The sequence below is a fragment of the Puma concolor genome, chromosome B1, assembly GCF_028749965.1.
Source record: "Puma concolor isolate L17-30 chromosome B1, mPumCon1.1.hap2, whole genome shotgun sequence".
Taxonomy (NCBI): domain Eukaryota; kingdom Metazoa; phylum Chordata; class Mammalia; order Carnivora; family Felidae; genus Puma; species Puma concolor.
The window spans coordinates 26,717,078-26,737,508 of NC_141670.1; the positions used below are offsets into that span (position 1 = coordinate 26,717,078).

The 20,431-nt window shown below is 43.0% G+C and overlaps 1 pseudogene; it reads right to left on the reverse strand.

Moving 5' to 3' along the window:
- Window positions 1-16,511: 16,511 nt before the first annotated feature.
- On the reverse strand, window positions 16,512-17,553 carry LOC112869863 (ubiquitin recognition factor in ER-associated degradation protein 1 pseudogene; annotated as a pseudogene).
- Between the last annotated feature and the right edge of the window lie 2,878 nt (window positions 17,554-20,431).

The window sequence follows — 20,431 nt, forward strand, 5'->3', positions numbered from 1 at the left end:
CCAACACTGCTTTCTTGGCCTTTAAAGCCTTTGCTTTGGCTTTGGCTTTGGGAAGGGCAAGGGCTTTCTTCTTTGCTTTTGGCACCATCTTTAAGAAAGGGAAGGCGTATAATTTGTAAATGTGGGTTGGATCTCTCTGTCTCTTCCATTTCTCTTCTCTGTGCTTTGTGTTGTCCATATTTTTGACTCCCTGTTCTAAATTCTTGATAATATATTATGAGCTATTTGCAGTCCACTAATCTTCTATTGTATCCAATCTACCACCAAAGATGTTCATCCAGATATGTATGTGTAAAATTTATAATAAATATATAGAGATTTGATAATATATATGCATTCTGTTTGGTCCTTTTTTAAAAAAAAAAAAAGTTTATTTATTTATTTTAAAAGGGGTGGAGAGGGGCAGAGAGAGGGAGAGACAGAATCCCAAGCAGGTTCTGCACCATTCGCACAGAGCTCAACGTGGGGCTCAATCTAATGAATCGTGAACCTGAGCCCAAATCAAGAGTTGGATGCTTCACCAGAGCCACCCAGGCACCCCCAATCTATGTTATTTTTACAGTTCCTGCAAATATTTTCAATTTTGTCATTTATTTATTTAAACTGGGTAAGTGAAGTCATTTTATAATGAGCCTGAGAACTCTGATGCTTGAAGTCTGCATAGCCATTTTCTTCTGCTGTTTCTGCTGGTTCTTCCTCGTGTTGTCTTACCCTCTTGTGTGCCTGGTTACCTGTAACTGGGTATTTGCCATTGCCCTTGACAACTGCATGTGAGGTTTTCCTGAGGCCTAGACTCTCCTCCTGGGAGGTGTTGCATTTGCTGCCATCAGAGTCTCACTACTAATGTGATGTTGGGGTGATGTGGGGTCTGGGAGCAAATGGTCAAGAAAGAATTCTTGAGACATCTTCAGTGCAAAAAAGGTGGTTTTATTAAAGCACTGAGACAGGACCTGTGGGTAGAAAGCGCTGTACTGAGATTGTGAGGAATGGCTGCTTTTTAGTTAGTGGGGGTTGGGGATAGGGTAAATCTCTAAGGAATTTGGGAGCAAGGCTTCCAGGACTTGAGGGGCTAGCTGCTGTTAAGGTTATTTACTACCGTCTAGTGAAACATTAGTCATGAGACCCTTCAGAAGTATATAAGCAGGCCGTATGTTTGAAGGATGCTTGCTAACATATATCTTGGCGGGTTAGAGATAAAGGAAGTTTCCAAAGAGATTTTCATATGTTAAAGAAGACTTACAGGATCCTGGATTTCTGGCTAATGTCAAACTAAGGTTGCTTTTTGCCTCTAGTAAAGCATTAACATGAAGGCAGTTGAGTTCCTGGAGGAAGGTCCCTCCGCCTGTCTCAAGGATTTGTCAACGAGCTGCAGGTTGTAAGATTTAATTTTGCCTGTATTTCTTTTGCCTTGGTTCTCATCAACTACTACTTGGGAACAGCCTCAAACCACATTCAAGCTGCCCATTGAATTTTACCTACATTTCTTAATTTCTATACTTCGTTTCTACATTTCTCAAACCACATTTAAGCTGCATGTAGTGCAGCTCCCCCAGACTATATGCACCCAGAGTGAAAATGCACGTGGGGACTAGTCCGTGGCCAACTTTCCATGGGACCTATTGTTCCTTTTCTTTGTTTTTCTTCTGGTCTGCTCAGCTCCAAGGTAGCATTTTCTCGTCTCTCATGGTTGTGAGGCAGAAAAGCATGTTTAATTCTGTTTAACTATTACACTGAGGGTGTTACACGGAGGGTTAAGCTTAAGTGCTAAAGGGACAATCTTCTAGAACTGCTGCCTATGCTGGGCTTGGACTTCTGTCCCCCTTACCCCGCAGGGCAAACACATTTAGCCAAATAATGTTGCCTTCAGTGCCCTAGGGTGTATGCAGCTTTGAAGGCCCTGCTTTGCCCCTTCCCCCTCCCATTTTATGTATTATTCTGAAAACAGCCTTTTAATAAGCTAGCCAGTCACCACTTGTCAATTCTTTTCAACTTCCCAATTGTTTTAAGGTGATCCCAATAATCTGGCCCTCCATTTCTAGAAACAGGTCTTCTGCTAGAAGTTTTTAGCTTTGTAATTAACAAAATGTCCAATAACTCAGAGATTTGTTTGCTTTGGGGATCTGACAGCAAAATGTAGGTGAGTAGCCACTTGATTTTACTAAAGGATAAAATGTTTACTATTAATATTCAACAACACACATAATTTCAATTAGCATCGTTAGTCTGTACCACTATATGAAATTCCAATTACTTACTGCTGCCTCCCTATCAGACACCTGATACCCAATGGCAAAAGTGTTTGGAATAATCAAAGACATGAATGGTAACATCTACTCATATCTAATCATATAACCTTAGGCTTCTGTTTTCTCAGGTCTGAAATGAGAAATTGAACTCTGAACTCTGAAATGAGAAGGTCATTTCAGTTCAAAAAGTAATCTAGCTTCTTTCAGAGCTAATAATCTGGGCTAATAATAGTTAGCTCTTTCCCCTGGGGAAGGGGGAGAAAGACAGTTACTACTTTTTTTCTCCTCTTAGTCCAAAAAATGAAAAAAAAGAAGAGTCTGTAGCAAATAAATCAATAAAATAACATAGAAAAATACACTGAGGTTTTAGAATCGGGAAGAGAAAAGAGATGAATATACACAAATTTATTCCATAACATCCTATAGTTGGGTCACGAGGTCTATGCAGAACTTTCTGGTGGCCCGAGCAGAAAAGAAAACTGGATTAGTTACGAAAGTCATATGATTCCTAAGACAATAGCAAACCGAAGTAAAGCTTTCCCTACAAACTAACTCTGAGAAAACCTTCTTCCGTGGGTGTTACTGGCTCCATAACAAGAGTACTACAAACTGAAGCGGGGGAGGGGGCTTTCACAATTCAAGAGGATGGAAGTATGAAATCAAGGTCTTGGCAGAGATGGTTCTTTCTGGGGACTCAGGAGAATTCGCTCCATGCCTCTCTCCTAGCTGCTGGTGGCTGCCAGAAATCCTTGGAGCTCCTTGGCTTGTAGCTGTATTCACTCCAAATTCTGCCTGTCATCACATGGCCTTCTCTGTGTGTCTGCGTCTCTGTATCCAAATTTCCCTCTCCTTTCTCTTAAAAAAAAAAAAGTGTTTTTTTTAATGTTTATTTATTATTTGGAAAGAGAAAGAGCACAAGTGGAGGAGAGGCAGAGAGAGAGGGAGACACGGAATCCAAAGCAGGATCCAGGCTGTGAGCTGTCAGCACAGAGCCCAATGCAGGGCTCAAACCTACGAACTGTGAGACCATGACCTAAGCCTAAGTCGGAGCCTAAGGGACTGAGCCACCCAGGCACCCCTAGAGGTGTAATTATCAATAACAGTCACTGCATCAACCACTTCCTTATACAAGACATAGAAAAAATACCTTGAACACTTATTGGGAGCCACAGCTCCCTGGAAGAACACTAGGTTTTAAAATTGGGACCAGATCATTCTGGCTGAGTCTGAGCAAGATTTTGCGGTGAGGACCTAGCCATCTCCTTCCTCACTTTGGGTTACTGCTTGAATAAATTGCCCTGTTTCCTTCCCAGTTTTAGCTAAAGTAAGTACTTGGACAGAGTTTTTGTGCAGAAGCCTGGGGAAGAACTTAGGACAATGGTATGGTTGGTTCTTTTTCTAGTTCTTGGGCCAGTTTTGAGCCCCTGTGGTTAAATGGGTTAGAAACAGAAGCTGTTCTAGAATGAACTGGGGAGCCTCAAGGCATACACGTTTCGCTTTGGGTCCCAAGTTGTGGCACAGAGCACTAGGGAGAGGAGTGCTTTCTCCATCTCTGTGTGGCACCCAGCTCAGCTGTGGTGGTGGTGATGGGGCACAGGACTGAAAGGAATGTGTGCCCCTCAGGGTATGAGAGGGTGTGTAGCACTGGGAATTCAGCAGGAAGGGAAATACCTTTGTGTGGGGGGAGGGAAGACACTTGGTAGCAGGGGCAGTGAATAAGCCATCTCTTCCTTAAAAGCATCTGGGCAGAGGATTTATATAAGGAAACCAAAATGGTGAACAAGACCCAGTTTGCTTCTGAGTAAACGTGAGGCAATTCTGGGGTGTCTCAGGAACAAGTAAAAGTACTATCTATTTTTTAAAATGTTCCGGTGCCGGCTGTTTTTTACTATAGTAAAACATATGTAATATGAAATTTAACATTTTTAAAAATCATTTTTACGTGTACAGTCAGTGGCATGAAATACGTTTACACTGTGGAGCAACCATCACCATCATCTATCTCCAGAACTTCTCATCGTCCTAAACTGAAACTCTGTACCCAGTAAACCCATTAAATGCTACCTGCGCATTCCTCCCTTCCCCCAGCCCTGGTTAACCTCTACCCTACTTTCTGTCTCTAAGGATTTGACTACTTTAGGCCTCGTATAAGTGGAATCATACAGTTTCTGTCCTTCTATGTTTGGCTTATTTCACTTAGCATAATGTCTTGATGGTTCATCCTTGTTGTACATGCATCTGAATTTCCTTCCTTTTAAAAGCTGAATAATATTCCATCATATGTATATGCCACATTTTGTTTATCCATTCATCTGTCGACAACGAGAATTTTAAATGTGGAGACTGGGCTGTGTAGGTTGGAACTAATAAGTCAACAGAGTTCAGATACCAATACCAACGGGAATGTGCTTGTACCCATAGACCCAACATACCCGTGGATGTTCGGGTTACTGAAATGTGTAAGTTTTTTCTTCTGGCATATGCCGTAATTGATAGCCAAGGAAATGAAAGCCAGCCTGACTGAAGCCCTCCAGCCTGCTAGTGGGCGGTCTGTCCTCTTGTTTGCCTGTCCCATGACGAGTGGATACAGGCTCTGATTCTGCCAAGGATGAACCATGGATCCTTTTCCTCTAAGCCACAGAAGGAAATATGGTCCCAGTGGCATGTGGGGATGGGACTAGGGGGTGGAGTGTCTTCCTACACAGTCAGAAGGAAACAGAAATGAAGCTCTTCTCTCTACTATCTACAGGGTGAATGGAGAGAAATAAACACGTTTTATCTCAAATAGGAATTCTCCCTCCTTTTATGAAAATAGGTCCTATTCTAAATAGAACCCTTTCAGATCTACTTGTTCATATTCTATTAATAGTTATACAGAATTCATAAATATATTACTGCTCGTTGGCCCATCTGACTGATGGAATATTGACAGGATGTGATTTATGTGCTCAGAATGACACAGCTGGAGGGCTATTTGACTATAATTACTTAGGGTTCTATTACCCTGTCTGCAAATGGAAAGTGTGCACATGTGAAAGTGCCAATTGTTCCCAATTACTTGAAATATTTCCTGTAAATATCTAACCTCTTCCTGCATTATTAGCCAAATTGAAAGGAAATCATCAGATTAGTGTATAGAATATTCAAGTGAACCAATGGGCCTTTAAAATTACTCAATGAAACAAGCGGTTAAAATATGATCATCAGAAATGATATCTGAATTCAATTAGGATGATATGTGTTACATCTCTGATGCTCAGTGGAATGTTAAATATCAAAATGAATAAAGAGCCACATGAAAATACGAATAACTTTTCATGAATGACAGTTTATTGTCATGTCAAGGTATGCATTAACAGATATCACAGCAAAAGAGAAACCCCAAAGCAAACCTCCTTAACCAATTTTCTCTCCTGACAAAAAAACCAAAAAGCCTAGGAAAAATAAAATTTGAAACTTTGTGTCCTGGAGTGCCTGGGTGGTTCAGTCAGTTAAATATCCGACTTCGGCTCAGGTCACGAACTCCCAGATCACGAGTTCGAGCCCTGCCTCCGGCTCTGTGCTGACAGCTCCGAGCCTGGAACCTGCTTCAGATTCTGTGTCTCCCTCTCTCTCTGCCCCTCTCCCTGCTCATGCTCTGTCTCTCGAAAAATAAATAAATGTTTAAAAAAAATTTTTTTAATAAAAAACAAACTTTGTGTCCTTCCCATGGACACACTCAAACAATTTAACGTGCATTTGGTTGTAGCAGCCTGTTGACCTATTTAACTGCAGGGAGGAGTCTGATTTTGTGTATTTGTGGGAATACAGGAGTGCTAGAGTTCTTGAACCTGAAGATACTTTAAAGTGAGAGGGAGCAGCAAGCCTTTAGGTCACTCCTGCTTGTGAGACTGAACTGCTGTGATGCTCTGAGTTCATTATCAGGGCGGTTGACTAGTTGCCCTCTTTGGACAGCCTGTACTCAGTAGGTGGACATCTTGGGAAAACTCAAGAGTATCACAGATTCTCAGGTCTGGAAAACATCTTCTGTACCAACGAATAGCCGGCCCGTACTTATAAATGAGCTGTTCGGTGACCTAGTTGCTTAGTTATTATTTCAGAGCGTAATCTAAATAGTGATAAAACATTCGGCTAAGTGATTCGTGGTGTTTATGGAAGACTTGCTCCCAGGAAATGGTTCCCTCTGACCTACCTGAGTTTAGGAATTTAGGACCGTCAGAAGACCATGTACTGGGTTGGCTTTTCTCCTCTGTCATCCTACCACTTCCATATTTTACAAGAAGATACACCATCTCCGTACTTTCTCCCCCTGTAGTTTCCTTATATACACTACTGGTCAGAAATAGAACAAATGTGACCGTTTGCTGGTAACAGTGCCACATAACTGAAAAAAAAAAAAAAACAAACAAAACAAAAAGATTACCCCTAATCTCTCCCATCTACAAACATTTATCTGTACAATTTAGATAAATTAAATATTAATATTCCATATGCATCAGATGAAACCCATTATTTGTCTCTTACTGTTAAATCCCTGGAGAGTTTGTATTTCTTGATGCCCATTTTTTGGTTCTTTCCACTCTTGTTTCTACTTTTTCTTTAATTTTTAAATGTTCATTTATTATTTTTGAGAGAGAGGGACAGAGTGCAAGTGGGGGAAGAGCAGAGAGAGAGGGAGACAGAGAATCTGAAGCAGGCTCCAGGCTCTGAGCCATCAGCACAGACAGAGCCCAACGTGGGGCTCGAACCGATGACCCTGAGATCACAACCTGAGCCAAAATTGGACGCTTAACCAACTGAACCATCTGGGTGCCCCTTGTTTCTACTTTTCTATTTGGTTGATACTCAAGAGGCTGCTGAAAAAGACTAACAAGAACTGAATGAAATTTGCCAGGCAGGAAGTTCGTACATAAAGCAGTCTCTCACTAACCTTTGGTTTGCTCATATACCAAACTTAAAAAGAGCAAAACCCGGGGCGCCTGGGTGGCGCAGTCGGTTGAGCGTCCGACTTCAGCCAGGTCACGATCTCGCGGTCCGTGAGTTCGAGCCCCGCGTCAGGCTCTGGGCTGATGGCTCAGAGCCTGGAGCCTGTTTCTGATTCTGTGTCTCCCTCTCTCTCTGCCCCTCCCCCGTTCATGCTCTGTCTCTCTCTGTCCCCCCAAAAAATAAATAAACGTTGAAAAAAAAAATTAAAAAAAAAAAAAGAGCAAAACCCTCTCTGTGCAAGGGGTCTGCCAATGGAACCAATCCAAGTGCCAATGAGTGTCCTCATTCCTTCACTGACATCACATGTGGGGGAGGTTCCTTTCCCAGCAGTCTAATAATACAGTGATGTTCAAACTTCAGTAATGAAGACATCTACAAAAGAAATAAAACTTCCTAGAGGTTCAAGGTCCAATGTGAAACCACTAATATTTTATTCTATGAAAAGAGTTTTTAACTATAAATTATCGCTGCAAAAGCAAGGGCAAGAGGGAGTGGTTTCTGTGACTATGTCTTTTACATGGAAACCATGAGTATTTGGTTACCTTTTGAACCTGCACTGTGGTTATTATTTCCTCTAATGGAGGTTAGGAGCTTGTAGTATTTCCTATTCTCATTTTCCAAAGAACTGCACATAATGTTTTTGGCAGGACAGATATCTGATAGACGGGCCTGGGCTTTTTTAGTTAAAAAATTTTTTTAACGTTTATTTATTTTTGAGAGAGAGAGAGACAGTGTGCAAGCAGAGAAGGGGCAGAGAGAGAAGGAGACACAGAATCCGAAGCAGGCTCCAGGCTCCTAGCTGTCAGCACAGAGCCTGATGTGGGGCTCAAACTCATGAACCATGAGATCATGACCTCATGACCTGAGCCAAAGTCACACATTCAAACAACTGAGCCACCCAGGTGCCCCGAGCCTGTGTTTTTTAAAAAATCCCTTTATGCTATGAATACTCGGGGGAATTAAAGGGAGCCTCCCCTCACCCCCTCAAGAGTTTATTCTGCTAACTATACGGGAAACTCTGAGTGGCACTTTGGTCACCAAAGAAGAGACAAGTCAATTCCTGGGGTAAGAGTGTCACCACCAAGAATCTAGTAAGAATAAGAGAATACAAATAATGGCTGATCTAAGAATTTGCAGCTGGAGGTTAGACAGATGAGGTCACTTTCCAAACTCTCCTACTGCTCAGGAATGATACAATGTCTCGTACATTTGGTGTAGCTCTAGGGACCAGGGAACTGGGTAACATTTCGGAGAAAAGGAATCAAAAGTCTCTCTCTTGTTGAAGGTGTCAAAAAGTGGACGTAAAATAAGTGTTCCATTTGACTTTATTTTCAAATGCACTTTGTTAAAGCAAAAGCAGGACACCTTCCTTAGAAATTATTCCCACACGTGTTTTCCAGGAGGCATATTTTGTTACCCCCAAAAGATAAGATACACATATGCTTGTATATGAAGAGTCAATAGCTAGTAGGATACACATAAAAATGTTAAGAGTGGTTACCCCTGAGCAGTGGGAATGGGCTTGGGGCTGGTGTGAAAGTAGGATTTTACTTCTCACTTTATATATTTCATATTTGGAAAAATGTTCATCTGAAGTGGGTATCATTTTTTTATCAGTTTATTGAGAGCAAGAGGGAGATTGTACAGCCTCATGCATGCAAGTGGGGGAAGGGCAGAGAGAGAGGAAGAGAGAGAATCCCAAGCAGGTTCTGTGCTGTCAGCACAGAGCCCGACGTGGAGTTTGATCTCACAAATGGTGAGATTATTACTTATGACAAAATCAAGAATCAGATGCTTAACCAACTGAGCCACCCAGGCACCCCTGGGTATCATTTTTACAATAATTGAATAATATCATTTTATAATAATTGAATTTTATAATTCAATATCATTTTATAATAATTGAATAATATATTCAATATATATGTGCAGAAGAGGTGTTAGAACAGTGTGCGAGTGATATCAGAGTGCCCAAATGTGTTTGGATGCAGAAAGTCATTAATAATTATGTTTGGTTAAAAAACACTAATATCAAGATTACTTTTGATTTGTAATCTCTTTTTTTTTTTTTTAATTTTTTTTTTCAACGTTTATTTATTTATTTTTGGGACAGAGAGAGACAGAGCATGAACGGGGGAGGGGCAGAGAGAGAGGGAGACACAGAATCGGAAACAGGCTCCAGGCTCTGAGCCATCGGCCCAGAGCCTGACACGGGGCTCGAACTCACAGACCGCGAGATCATGACCTGGCTGAAGTCGGCCGCTTAACCGACTGCGCCACCCAGGCGCCCCTGATTTGTAATCTCTTAATTACAGATACATAAAAAGAGCCAATAACTAACTGTCAAAACTTGGAAGCAATCGAGATGTCCTTCAATAGATGAATGGATAAACAGACCGTAGAACATCCATATGTTGGAATATTATTCAGTGACTTAAAAAAAAAATCTATGGATGTAAATTTAAAAACATAAAATTCAGTATTATGTTCAAACAAAAAAAATCTATCAAACCATGAAAAGACATGGAGGAGGGGCATTTGGGTGGCTCAGGTGGTTAAGTGTGGGACTCTTTTTTTTTTTTTTTAATGTTTATTCATTTATTTTGAAAGAGAGAGAGAGTATGTGGGCACACACTTGAGAGCATGTGGGGAAGGTGCAGAGAGAGAGGGAGAGAGAGAATCCCAAGCAGGCTCCACGCCGTCCGTGTAGAACCCAATGCAGGGGTGGATCTCACAAACCATGAGATCATGACCTGAGCTGAAACCAAGAGTCGGAGGCTTAACTGACTGATCCACTCAGGGGACCCAAGCGTGGGACTCTTGATCTCAGCTGAGATCTTGATCTCAGGGTTGGGAGTTAGTTGAAGCTGTGAGTTGGGCTCAATGTTGGGAGTGTAGCCTTCTTTAAAAAGAAAAAAAAAAAAAACAGACATGGAAGAGACTTAAGTGCATAATGCTAAATGAAAGAAGCCAATCTGAAAAGGCTGCATACTATGCAATTCCAACTCTATGACATTCCAGAAAAGGCAAAATTAGGACCACATAAAAAGATCGGTGGTTCCCAGGGGCTAGGGAAGAGGTGAAGGAGGGAGGAATGGATAGGCAGAGCACAGGGGGTTTTTAGGGCTGTGGAACTATTCTGTATGATACCCTAACGATCAATACAGGACATGCGTTTGCCAAAACCCATAGAACAGTACAACGCCAAGAGTGAACCCTAATGAAACCATGATCTACAGTTAATAGTAATGTGTCTATATTGATTGGTCAATTGTAACAAATGTAATCCCCTAATGCAAGACGTTAATAATAAGGAAACCCCCTTGGGAAGGAAGAAGGAACACCACACATGGAAATTCTTTGTACTTTCTGCTCAATTTTTTTCTATAAAACTATAGCTACAATTTTTAATAACTTAATTTTAATAACTTAATGCTGTCTTCCCATATGTAATAATAAAAGGCCAGTAGTAACATAACAGGATTAAAAACTAGCAGTTCCTAACCAAGTCAGGAAGCGCCCAGCCACATTTTACAAGGTAAAGCTCTGGAAAGCTTTTCTTCCCAGTCTGCGATCTGCTTTGCCCAGCAGTCTTGGAACTCCTCCCTGGCACGCTGCTGGCAGGACATTGAGAGCCCTCGCCCGCCTGCGTGGCCTTCGCAAGTGCTCGCCTTGTGCGCCCTAACCGCCAGAATCCCTCTGGTTCTCACCAGGGTGCCGGGCACCTTGAGTAGCTTCTACCCAACTGGTGACCTCTGCGGCCATGCGGTCAAACGGCGCAGCACTGGATGCACCTGCCCGCCCCATCCTGAGGGTCGCCCACGTGTGACGCGCCACGCTTGGGCTCCAACTACGCCAGGATGCTGAGTCAGCGGGTCTGCAATCAGTCCCTCTCTAGGAGAGGCTCTTGTGACTAATAGGGTGAGAGCAGCAGCGTGGATGCACCGGAGCGTGGCGGGCTGGACGCCTGGGAAGGAAGTCCTAAGCTGTGCTGATTTGTTTTTCTCCTCCCCTGGCCCAGCTCGGGGGGCCATAAACCCCCAGTACAACAGACGCACTCACACACCGCCCTGGACGTTCAGTTTGTCATGAGTAAAGCCTCGAGCTGGTGGTGCTTACAGCCCCCAGATAAACACCCACTTCCCTTGGGGGCATTGGGATTTATTCTATTTAAATTGCACAGATTGTTTTCATTCCTCCGTGTTTGAAGTCTTGAAGGCTGAAATCTGCTTCTCAGCTTTTTGCATGCATTTGTTGTAGTGATGGAGTCACCCCTGCGACACGGGCTGCTCCTATAGCAACAGCAACAAAACAAGATCAGGCCTCCACCAGGGTCAGGAAAGGGAACTCCCAAGAAAGTCGGGCAATGCAGTCATGGGTGTGGATGTCTCTTTCAGGGCCTGGTGAGCAGGCATAGAAGAAAAGCCAGGGTGACAAAGATGTTTTCATGATGAAGTCCTGCATTGTACTCATTCAGCTTAACATTTTTTAAAGTATGTCCTTCCTTTGGGGTTAGAACTTGGAATTCAGAGTTAATGCTTATTTCGAACAGTTACATGAAGGGAGAGTGTTACCCCTTAGTACATGTTCATACAATTGCATGTGTTATTATTGACATTTTATATACATACATCCAATGTCTACTATATAATGCATATATAGTTATATTTAGGGTGTAGTATATGATGTAATTATATTCCATTTTTTTGAAACTTTTTGAAACTTCGTACTTCCAAGTAGATATTGTTCGGAAAACACTTGCACACTATATACCTTGAAATTTCTCTTAAGTTCTTATGTTAAGTACAGAGTTGAGGTTCAAGATTCCTCTAGATCCAGACTAAAAAGCAGGGCTTCATTGCCTTCTAAAGGAAGCGTTCTCAACCCCATTAGACCCAAGACCCACTTTTTACAACCAATACTTTGTAACAGCCCCTTAACTATTCTAAAGTGCATTCATACTTCGTATCATTCACCTATAACATAGTTTTTAAAAAACCAACACAATATTCTAACATATAAAGGGGAGATAAAAGGAAAGTAATAATATGATACAAAGGCATGAAAGGAGAAGGCATAATGAAGTAGACATTGAGTCCCACATGCAAGTGACGGCTATAAATGAAGCCTAATGCAGGTGTTTCATATTGGCAAGTAAAATACCCCGAGCCAGTGATAGGATTTTCTGCAATGGCAGGCAATTCTTAGTAGAGCAAGCAAAATAAAGTATGATCTTCCCTCTTTTTACATTGTAGTTGCCTTCATGGAACTCAGTGCATATTAAAACCCCACAAAAGATATTTTGTGTTTACATGTAAAATGGAGTTGGGTTCTGGGCTCAGATAATCATAAATAGGGTGTTGGGCTGTTGGATTTTCTTACACAAATATCTGGTGGGATGTTCAAAAGTTGACAGAACTATCCCAGGCCAACAGTGCTACCCAAATATTGTGACAACTAATCCTCCCTCCCACACAGATTTCCAAAACATTCCCAGGGGTAATTTCAAAACACTCTACCTTTTAAACCACTGTTCTAAAGGACAGAGCTCTGACTCCAACAGAGACATAACGCTAATGTGCTTTATTTATTGACTTGAAAAGTGAGTCAAAGAATGCAAGGCAAAGTTGCCGAAAAACAGACCATCTTAAAATCAAAGGGTGGGAAATTGATCCCAAAGAAAGGAGTCTCTTCCTGGCGCTTGCCGCTTCTGGAGGGGACCGAAATGACTAGCTTACTCATGAACAAAAACAAACAAACAAACAAAAAGAGTGAGGTCCCTCCAAAAGCTTTTCTAAGCATTTTATAAGTGCAGCTGGTCCCAAGATCAGGTGATGCCTTAGAAGCTCAGTCATGGGGAATAACGCTGTAGCAAATACATGACCAGTGATGAGCCAAATGAAATGGGGGGGATAAGACGCACTATTCTCAGTTTCTCCATCTCCAAACAGATGCCTTCTGTAGAAACCATGTCAAGCTGGTTTGAGCACAGGATCCCTTCCACAGGGCTAAGTGCCATTTGCTTGTCTGGAAATAGCATAAGTCACAGTCCTGATGCCAAATAGCAAAGTGGAGATGTGCAGGGTAGGAAGACTGGATGGAGAAGAAGAAAGCAAAGCACCAATTTTCAATCCCTGCCGTACATTGGGATCTCCTGGGAAGAGATTTTGACATTCATCATCTTAGGCCTTTTCTTTCAGTAAATGTTGGCACATTTTATTAGTTTCATGCTCTTATTTTGCATACTATCTAGCCCCAGTTCTATTTCTTAGCACTGTTGGCTATTTTGATAGTTTGATCCTTCTGAATCAGGGCTCAGGATACTTGTAACACATTTTGTTATAAAATCGAAAACCAGCAACTCTACCTTTGTTTCATTATCTGTCACCCCATTCACTTAACCTCCCATTCATTGAAGCTAAAAGCTTACTGTGTAGTTCTATCTTTTTCTCTCTCTAGTTCACACTCTTCTAACCATGAATGTACCATCACATTTTTAATGCAATGGTAGTCTCCTTCTTTTCCATCGGAATCCGTGCAATTAGCTTCATTTGTTCTACAGTGATATCTACCCACGGCCTACTGACTTCATTGGCTGGGAGTAGGACTTCAGCATCAATTTTACAAGCTCATCAGGTGATTCTAACGTGTAGTCAGAGTGGAGAACATAAATCTGGCAACTGGAAATAAGAGCGAACATTTGTCCCTTTTGTCAGTCTGGAGTTTTTACAAAGGAAAGAAAGTTATAGCACCGGGTGTGAGGCTTACATGAGAGAATATGTATAAATCATGCAGTGCTGTGCCTGATAGAAAGTGATCAATAAATAACTGCTATTTCATCATTATCATCTTATCATTTAATGAAATAAAATGTTAGACTGAAGATTCATATACAACATATTAGCCTCCATGAAGAAGTGGGCATTCCATAATGTACACAAACAAACAAAAATCTTAAAATCATTTCCTTTGAACACGGATGAAGAGGCATTTATTTTATTATTATTATTTTTTAAATGTTTATTTTTTAAGTTTATTTATTTTTATTTTTTTAATGTTTATTTACTTTTGAGAGAGACAGAGACAGAGCAAGAGTGGGGAGGGACAGAGAAAGAGAGGGAGACACAGAATCCAAAGCAGGCTCCAGGCTCTGAGCTGTCAGCACAGAGTCTGACGTGGGGCTCGAACCCACGACTGTGAGATCATGACCTGAGCTGAAGTCAGGTACTCAGCCAACTGAGCCACCCAGGTGCCCCAATGTTTATGTATTTTTGAGAGAGAGAGCGAGCAAGCAAGCAAATGAGTGAGCATGTACACGAACAGGGGAAGGGCAGAGAGACAGGGGAACAGAGGCTCCAAAGCGGGCTCTGCACTGACAGCAGTGAGCCCAATGTGGGGCTCGAACTCACAAACTGAGATCACGACCTGATCTGAAGTCAGACGCTTAACTGATTGAGCCCCCCAGGCACCTCTGAAGAGGTATTTAATAGATTTTCAGTGTTCCTAAATGAATCTGTTCCCAGTCTACTTGGGCATTCCCAGCCTTGAACCTGTCATTTCTGTCCATTTATGCTGTGTGAATGCCAATCCCAGATGTGCACAGCCAGCGCTTTTCTGGCGCTGAGGGCTCCCCAAAGCAGACAAGCACCTTCATGTATAATGCATGGCTTACTGGGTGGTGTAGGGGATAGGATGATCTATTGTATTGAGATCAAAAGAACAGGGTGGGAGAGTCAGGCTCCTAATCACTTAGTCCTTTCCTACCATCAGGAAGAGAGAGAGAGAGAGAGAGAGAGAGAGAGAGTAGAGGGGTTGGGCAAGGGAGAAAGAGAGAAGGAGGAGGGAAAGGGAAGGAGAGGAGAAAGGCTTTTGCTTTTAGCCTCTCAAGTTCTCAGCTGGCCTAAATGACGTGAAGGATTCATTTGGCCTCGGCTAGAGACAAGTTCCAGGGGCTCCCCCAACAGCGCGATGACCTGCCCCTTGGGCCCCCTTTCCCCTAAGCCTCCTGAGCAGCCTGATATGACGAGGCATATCTAAGGGGTAATACGGAGGGAGATGCTCCCTCGCGAGAGCTAGATCAGAGTGCCTCCAATCCCCCTAACTTGCGTTGGCAAGGATCTGATTGGCAAGCAGGAGAATAGAACTTGGCTGACTTAGGAAGGAAGAACATCCTGGAAGGCTACTCGGAGAGCTCCCATCACATGAGGAAGCTGGAAGAACTGGTTTAGAGACAAGCGTCAAGGGAGACGGGGCGGCTGGCAGAACCTCTCCACCACCCTACTTCTTGAAGCACCCCCAGACACAAGCAGTTTTAGGCTACCACGCTGGGTTTGCCTGGTGGAAGAGAAAGCAATTCCCCAAATGACCGAATGTCAAGACAGAGGCCTCACCCCTGTGACCGTGGATATAAATTTATCCTTGCCTCTGACCCAGACACATCGGCATTCCAGTTCCTAGAAGGTGATATGAGGGGAGGATTGAGGGGAGGCCAGAGTTTAAGGTTAATAAAGAACTATCTAATTTCAAACTGTTATGATCATGCATATTCTCATAAAGACACAAATATTGAGTAATGAGGAGATCATAGAACAAAGAGTATTTGTTTTTAAAAGTGTGCTTACTATATCATGATGTATTCTATCAGACCAGGCTGTCCTATCTTTATAGATATTTATACTCCGTCATCATCATGAAGCTGTATAAGATGGCTATTAAGAGCTTAAGCTTGGGGCGCCTGGGTGGCCCAGTTGGCTAAGCATCCAACTTCAGCTCAGGTCATGATCTCGCGGTTTGCGAGTTCAAGCCCCGCGTCAGGCTGACAGAGCAGAGCCTGGAGCCGGCTTCAAAATCTGTGTGTCCCTCTCTCTCTCTCTCTCTCTGCCCCTCCCCTCCCCTGCTCATGCTGTCTCTCTCTCTTTCTCTCTCAAAAATAAATAAACATTAAAAAAAAAGATCTTAAACTTCATAGTCAAATCCCAGCTCCACCCTTTATTGCTGTATGGCCTTAGACAAGTTACTTCACCTCTCTGTGCCTTATTTCCACATCTGTAAAATGGGAACAGCAATAGATTTACCTCACTGGGCTGCTATGGGAACTCAATGCAATAATTCATACGTGACCAAGACATTGAATAATCAAGATTTATGTGATGTAATCAGAAAGAACATTTGCTTCTCATTGGCCACTTATAATTTATTCAGTGGGAGGTTTTTTTTGAATGAAAAACCAGGCAGTTCCCTAATGTTTCTGACTATCCTTGTATGATAATAGAAAGTTCTAGAACCCCACTACGTTGCAAAAGACCATCACTCTTTGATGCTTAGGAAGTCATGTCCTGCGTAATAAAGGCTTCCAGTTTCTTTTTTCTTTCTTTCTTTTTTTTGCAACTGATTATTTTATTTTCCAATCAGCCAACAGTCCCAACTTACGCTTTCTTCTCTTTTTACACAACGACAGTCCTTCTCCAGAGAAGGCGACGAATCTGCCTCCAGCTTCATCCGCTTCGACCTTTCTGACAGTGGATGTGAATTTCTGATGAAAGTGATCTTACCAAGTTTAAATTCATAATTGGGGATTCCCCTTCTAGTGTTTCCAGGCTTGACTGGAGAGGGACTGGGCCCTACACCTTTCTTCTTCCTGTCTGGTCTCTTTCGAGAGCCGGAGAAGGCACCGAAGCCCAGCTCTCCAGCACAGTCGCTGTGGTCAGCTTCGCCTTTCGATGGGCTCATCCTGCCGAACTAGTCTTTCGGGCTCCATGTAGCCCCGTGGGGCATTGAGCTCTAGGTTCACGTCGCACCCAATAATGGGCAAGGCTTTGTCAGGCTTGGTCTCCATCACCCGCAGTTCATAAATCTCGATGTAGTTGACGGCAACCATGTCCCCTGTGGTCAGGCAGGCAGTTTCTTCTTGGGGTCGGCGATGTCTGGGAAGTCGGGGCTCTGAGGCTGGAATTTGGAGTCCGTGGCTACTTGAAGGTTGCCACCCTCCACCTGGACCAAGCCCTCTTCTTCCGACAGCAAATTCTGCATCATCCAGTGTGGGAGGCAGCAGACACCCTCGTTGGCCACAAACTCACAGTGGGCCATGCGCTCTGAGTTCTGGTTGGTCAGTTTCAACAGCATGGGGTAGGTGATGTTGAGTCCGCTGGGTAGATGGAGGCTGAGGGCAGCATAATTATCTTCCCTCCTTTCTCCACATCTGCCCTGTCATTAGGCCCCGCGATCATGGACCCCCAGAAGCAGCGGTACTGCGTGGCGAAGCGGTTCTGGAAGACCCGGGGAATCGGCTGGTCAAACACGTTGGAGGAGAACATGATGGATCCTTGCGCCTGGCAGATGCCGCTTGGCCCAGAGAACGTTAGGATGCAAGCCCACCGACTCGCTAGGCTCACAGCCGCCGCCCAAGGGTTCCAGTTTCATCCAAGTTCCCCTGAGCTGGGGTCCTCCCCTCGGAAACCTATAGGGGGCACAATTCTCCTCTATTTGCTCACCTCGCCTCTCCGATCTTGATCTTCCAATTTGATAACCAGGGGCTCTCATCCGCTGAAGTGGGAGGAAGGGCAAGGGCGTGGGCAGAAAAGTTCTTACTTAACTGGTATCGTTGGAAGATGATTCTCCACCGTCTGGGCTTGGAAAATGTGAAAGGGAACTTCCTTTCCAGGGGTTTCAGAGTGCCCCACCGTGACGATCCAACTACGCTTCTCACGCGGAGGGAAACGTATTTTTCGCCCCGTTGCCGCCCGTGGGCTGTGCACGTGTGTGTGTGTGTGTGTGTGTGTGTGTGTGTGCATGCGCACACGCGCGCGTGTGTATGCGTTTTTAGTCGCTCACTCCACGCATAATCTCTGTTAGAGACCCATTATTCCTCCAGACACTCCCTCAGCCGGCATTTAAGAAGATTCTAAGCCAGCCTTCCCTCCCTCCTGGTCCACACATGGACTGTTTGTCCTGACGTTCTGGGAGTGCAAGTTGATTTTAATACAGCAGCAACTCTGCTCTGTTAATGATGCTTCGAACCGATCCTTCTCTCCTCCCCTCCAGATGCTCCAGATACAACCCAGACAACCATCCACTGTGCTTCCTCATTGCGCAGAACGCATAGGAAGCTCCGGATGTCCCAGGGGAAGCCCTTCTTAACTTGGGATGAAGAAGTAAGCCATAGGGAAAGGATCCAGAAAGTGCCTGTCTCCAAATACACTGTCTTCAAACATTTTCTCACAGTTTCAGCTATTTTATATATTTGAGTTGGCTGAAATAGTTATGAGTTGTATAACCAGTTTTCAATGGAATCCTGCTTTGAAAGTCCTCGGGGGTGGTCTTACAACTCACTTTGATATTTAATATCTAGGGTTCTTATGCCTTAGGCCAATACTGGGAAAGGAAGAGACCCATTTTTATAACCTTTACATGTGTATTTGAGGAGCATTTTTAACTGTGCTTAGTAAATATCAGCTGTTACTACTATCCTGGATAGGAAGCAAGATAACACCAGTAAAATAAGTAGAACGAAAACGAAAGAATTACTCATGTTGTCCTTCTCTAACAAATAGCCTGGGATCATTGATTTGATGTTGCGGAATATCTTTTCCAGTTTATTTCTGGAGTAGAAGAAATGTCCCCCTCCTTGGAATGAATTAACTATAGCTCAACTTAAGCAGGGCAATGGTGCGTCCTGTGACCTCTTATTTCCGGTCAGAAACTGTACTTTGAGACCATGCCACAGGATGCAAAGGCGTGTGTGTGGCTGAAAAGGTGGCCAATATGGGGCCAGCAAGCATATAGGGCGATGGCTCTCACACCATGAAGATGGTTGAAAGACTGGCATCCAACCCCTTTGGCATAACGGTGATTAGCGCGTCAGCCTATGTAGGAGGGAAATTTGATGGTGCTGTCCACACTTTTGGAATGACTCCCTCATGGTTGAGTTTTCTAGGGGAAAGGGCTTATTGCTTTTTAAAACTGAAAGATTTTCATAGATCGGGAAAGACATGATTTGTTTTTTTGTTTTTGTTTTTTTGCTGTTGTTACATAACTATAGTTTCTTTTTTCTATTTTCTTTTCCAAAGAATAATGAAAAGCTTACTGGATTTGAAGTAGGGAATGTAGTTTTTTTTTTTTCTCTCTCTGTTTCTTTTTTTAAATATTTATTTATTTTTGAGGGGGAGAGAAAGAGTGAGTGGGGGAGGGACAGAGGGTCTGAAGTGGGCTTTTTGCTGACTGAGCCCCCCAAGGTGGCCCTAGGGGATGTAGTTCTAATTGGACCAGTCAACTCCCAGCTATGAGAGCCTGAGACGAATGTTCTCTGAATCTCTTGGCACCTACCTTCCCACTCCATCAAGTGGGACCACAGACGTGGCCTAACTCAGGGTAGTTGTTTTAAAGAATTTGATTGGCAATGTGTATAAAAATATCAAGAGTACTATTTCATCATTAACAAAAGTACTTAATAAGTACATCAAAGGGACCAGTTTTCCTGTTGTGTTTGGAATGGAATCTGCTAAAGGTACACTTTATACTGAACAGGCTGAAACAGAAAACGAAGCCCCAGAGATCCTGAAGTTTTCTGACTAATAGAAGAACCTACTACACAAGAATATAATCAGTCAGGTAACATATGCCTGGTGAGCTCATTTACTTTCGTAAGCAAATTCCAGTTTCTTCAATCAGTATAATCTATGGAACAGAAAAATCAATTCCATGTTTCATAACAGTGCGTTCCTCACGTATTTTGTGACTGAGAGTCACATTTTCAGGAGATTGAATGACAGCTAAGTTTTTAGCAGTTAAGTCTCCCATGGATTATTTTGAGACGCTTGTTTCTTGTCAATAAGCACAAATAATAGATTTTGCATAGATTTAAACTTAAGTAAGACACCTGAGTGAGGAGACCATAGGGCTCATGGAAATCGAGACAGCATGGGAGGGATACAGGAATAACCCAATGACTACACTGAGAATAATGGGAACTGGGCTTTTACTGTGGGAGAAGAGTTTACAAATATGAGAGGGGGAGATAAACTCTGAGGTGCTCGGCTGAAACTGATGGCATTGATGTGAACTCATAGTTTATATAAAGACTGGTAAATATAGAAATAGTTATGTAGAGTATGTATATATCTTCTAGCTCTGTTCATGACAGGGCTCATCTGCAATGGTGTCCCAGTAGAAATGGGCACATGGTTTCCAAATATTATTCTTCA